We start from the raw sequence: 5042 nt of genomic DNA on the forward strand, positions 1-5042 counted from the left end.
TTTGCTGGTTGAATGTTGTCATTGAATTATGGCATCCTGAATTATACAGTTACAATTAAGCGACATCATCACATAAAATCTAGACCTATCAGATAAATCAATTTATATAGAGGTTCATTATATGAGCTTGAACTACTTTAGTCTGCGGTGTAATTTTGTCTATGCTAATACCGTTTCTGGTTATTTTGTCCACAAGTTTTGAATATCAATTACTGACAACTACATCATTTTTGATCCCTTTTGCTTTCCCAGTGTACTAACGTTTTATGCTTTTTGGACTCTAGGATAAATCTCATGCATATTAAAGTATGTATTTGTAACTGACAATGGTTCAGTCATGTTTTCTTTTATGTTAACTATTGAATTGCAAGAGACAGTTAAGATCGAATTGTTTGGTTTGATGAATTTATCCTCTGGTAGTTTGCTTTTCAGTAATTGTGGTACGACTTATTTTGGAATGCAGTGGCAAATATGGTTGGGCTTTGCCCATTTTGTCTATTCTATTTATATATAGGATTTCCATTTGCATACCAACATTGGAAGAGGCTTGTTTGCATCATGTCTAAGAAATGAGCCAAGTCACCCGGTACAGTTACGGGAACCCAGTATGTGGCAATTTTTTTTGCCCTTGGGTATGTGGGTTTGGTCCACACGCGCACATACATGCACACATTATATATAAATTTTTTAAAGAAATATACAGAATTGTAAAACTAAATACATTTGATAGTATGCCACTTCATCATTGATCAATGCCAAATGCCAATTGATAGTTCAAAATTTCAATATTATGTCATGTCATATAATATATATCAATGTATCATATATGTCTAGGTTCACGATTCAAAGGAAAATCATTACAATTTCAAAATTGATAATTAAAAATAATATGTGTCTTCTATCTTCATCAATCCTCAAAAGGATCTAGGTGAAGATTATCATCATTTGCTTCACAAGTTCAAAATAATTTGAACCCAAAGCAGTGCCACTCTCACCAGGTGCATCATGTGTAGGTATCTTATCATCATCACCCTTGGTGACTATAGCAAGATCATCAATAGTTGCACCCGAGTTGGTACACCCAGGTGTTACATTTCAATGCTTCGTCGACCTATCCTTGTAGTGGTGTTCCTTGTGTGATACAAGATGCAAATTGGAATGAACATAAACCAAGTCTCTTGCTTTTTTGTAGCCAACCAGTTATGCTTCACTGAGTGGATAATGGAGTATGTATTAATTCTTTTTAGTGGAAGAACTTGAAACTTGTTGAAATTGGAGAGAAAACAAACAAAACTTAAAAACAAAAAATGCAAGATGAATTAAAAAATGTCGTCTACAATACAAATGCTAAAAATAAAAAACGAAAAGAACTTATGATAGAATCTTGGTTGCAATAGGTGTAAGGAACAAATAATCTTGACCATGGAGGCTCATCATGCATGAGCATCCATTTTGGATTAGTCATTAATAGCCCAAGGACCATAGTCTCCTCCTGAGATGAGCATGCCAAACTCTCTTAACATTTTCCACCACTTTCAAATATAAGAAGAGTTTAACGAATGTTCGTTTGTACCCAATAGCAACTTCAATGTTTCTATATAGTGGAGTTCTCCTTGACAAAGCAAGTACTGTAGAGCTTTAGTAGTTGGGAGATAATGCATATGCAAGGAGGTGCAAAGGCATGGTCATTTTGTTCCAACGATGAAAAAAGTTTTTTTTCTTCCTTGTGAAAAATATTTCTTTAGGGTCATTCTCTTGGTGTGCTATTATGACACTCATTTTTTTTTCTATCAAGGCGTTTATGCCATCATAGACTTCCCCAAAACATGATGTCCCTGTATAAACAAACTTGATCATACTTCTGATAGGCTTGGTAAAATTCAAGACATATTTTACACAATCCCACCAATTGTCATCTAGGACAATGACTTAACCTTTTGGGCCCTTTTTGAATTTGATTGATTCCATACACCGCATTGGTTACTAATAACCATGGCACTCAATGCCTCTCGCATTTTCAAAAGTTGTCTCATTACAATTTTATGTGATGCAAATTGGGTCTTAGCAATCTAGGGTCATGAAAAAAATATGAAGAAGTCGAGAAAATACAACTTCTGAGATCCCAAGAACACTTGTTAGCAAAATACCTGTCACAAGAGAAGATTGGAGGCAAAAAACAATAATGGCTTTGAAGAAGAGATTATCATTCAGAGAGGGAATGAAAAAGAAAAGTTACCCGACAATCCTTGTGACAGGAGAATAGAAACCCTGAAGATGTACAACCCTAAAGAAACCATAAAGGGATAAAGAGTATTTATTAAATGCCTAAGTTTAGCTTAAGTGTAGAGTATAATAGACTAATAATTAAATAAATAATTATTAGCTAATACAAGATAACTCTAACACCCCCCTTAAGATGAACTTAGGGAGTAGCTAAAAAACTAAATGCAGGAAAGCAAAAGAGCAACTACAGGAAGAAGGCAAAATTTGGGTCTCGACAACAAGGCCTGATGAGGTACCCAATCACAACCAAATCTCTATGCAATGTCCTTCACCCCAAGCATAGAGCGCAATTGAAGATAGCGCGAAGATGCAAAAAGTTTAGTGAAGATGTCAACAACCTGCTCCCCTGTAGGAATGTACTCCAAGATGAGAAAGCCATCCTGAATCAACTGTCTGATGAAGTGCATGTGAAGCTCAATGTGTTTAGACCTCTGGTGCTCCACTGAGTTGCGGGAAAGGTGAATGGCACTCTGATTGTCACACCAAAGAATAGTGGGACTGTCAAGAGGGAACCCAAACTCAGTCATCAACTGCCGAAGCCATAAAACCTCCTGACTGGCTAACACCGCTACTCGGTACTCAGCCTCCATAGATGATAATGCAATAACAAATTGCTTCTTGCAAGACCATGTGATCGGACCAGAACCAAGGCAAAAAACAAAGCCAGAAGTAGACTTCCGATCTTGAGCATCACTAGCCCAATTTGAGTCAGTGAAGCCAACAATGTGAGGGAATCCTGAAGTATAGTGAATACCAAACTCTATAGTGCCTCGAATGTACCGCAAAATACGTTTGGCTGCTTGCCAATGACTCTCATGAGGATAATGGGAGCACTGAGAGACAAGACGAACCACAAAAGAAAGATTCGGGTGCATATGTGTCAGGTACAACAAACTGCCAACCAACGACCAATATAAGGTAGAATACACGGAAGGCGTAGAACAAGTGGGAGACAAAACAACACCTGATTGAAATGGTGTGGGTGCAGGCTTGCAAGTAAGTATGTCAAATCTGTGAAGCATATCAAGAGCATACTTCTGCTGAAGTATGAAAATCCCATCAGAAGATTGAATAACCTGTAGGTCCAAAGAATAGTGCAGAAGGCCAAGTTCTGTCATCTCAAACTGCTCCATCAAGGCACGCTGAATATCCTAAATCAAGGAGGACAAGCTACCGGTAATGATGAGATCATCAACATAGAGGAGAAGAATAACTATATCATCCCCCTGACATTGAATATATACAGTGGGATCAGAATGACAATGAGTAAAGAGTGTGGAGAGCAAGAAAGAGTCCATCTTCTCATACCAGGCTCGAAGAGTCTGTTTGAGACCATATAATGAATGTCAAAGTCTACAAACCAAAGAGGAATTTTGCACAAAATGCTGAGGCTGCTCCATATAGATCTCCTGACGAAGGTCTCCATGCAAGAAAGCACTCTTCACATCCATCTAAAAAACTGTCCATCCCCGTGAAGCTGCCAGAGAAAGTACAAAGTGAATAGAATTCATCTTGGTGACATGAGCAAAGGTCTCGGAGTAATCAATACCTTCCACCTGAGAAAACCCCTTCGCAACAAGATGAGCCTTATACTTATTAATAGAACCATCTGCAACATACTTGGTACGATACACCCACTTGCATCGAACCAACTTTCTTCCCTTCGGAAGAGTACAAAGATCCCAAGTATGATTCTTCATCAAAAAATAATACTCCTCATCCATGGCCCTATCCCACTCAGGGTGACCTGTCGCCTCTGAAAAATTTCTGAGGATCATTCGAAATGGCACGACTCAGAAGTCTAGAACTAGATGTCTGTATACAAGTATGACGAGTGTCAGTAGGATCACCTGCCATAGAACCAACAACATCAACTGTAAACCGGGCCCACTTGGGCAAACGTTGAGCGGCGGGTGGTGGTGGTGGTGATGGTGGGCCATCATTTGCATCATCCTCAAAGAAGAAGGAATCCTCAAAAGATGAAGAGGGAGGAGGAGGCAGTGAGGGAGAAGCTGGTGATGGAGAATCCATCTGAGGAAGGCGCTCATCAAACTGGACATCCTGCCTAAACAAGACTTCTCAGGAATCAAGATCAAACAACCTGTATGCCGTAACATCCTCACAGTAGCCAACAAAAATGAGTGGTCAACTCTTCCTCTCCATGGCTTTCCTCTGAGCATCTGGAATAAATGCCCACGCCTCACTACCAAAAACTCGGAATGAAAAAACATCAGGCTTGACATGGGACCAAGCCTCCTCAGGAGTCAACTGGTGCAATGCCTTATGAGGCATCCGATTCTAAATATAAGTGGCACAATTAACTGCCTCAGTGCAAAAAGCAGGCTGCATAGAACGTGACTAAAGCATGCAATTGGCCATCTCTCGTAGTGTTATGTTCTTTCTCTCAGCAACACCATTCTGCTGAGGGGTGTGAGGAACCGATAACTGATGCTGCAAACCATGCTCAGTGCAGAAATTCGTAAAAGCCTGATTCACATATTCTCTCCCATTATCTGTGCGTATCCTCTTGATAGAAAGACTAGACTGTTTCTCTACAAATGTCTTAAAGACTCGAAATGAATCAAAGACATCAGACTTGTACTTAAGAAAGTACACCTATGTACGTCTGGAGAAGTCATCAATGAAAGTGAGCACATGCTTGAACCCTGAAAAAGATGGAGTCGGAAATGACATAAGATCACTATGGATCAAACCCAAGGGTGCCTTAGCACAGGTGGCTTTGTCTGTAGGAAAAGGAT

Source organism: Cryptomeria japonica, chromosome 11 (assembly GCF_030272615.1).
Source record: "Cryptomeria japonica chromosome 11, Sugi_1.0, whole genome shotgun sequence".
NCBI lineage: Eukaryota > Viridiplantae > Streptophyta > Pinopsida > Cupressales > Cupressaceae > Cryptomeria > Cryptomeria japonica.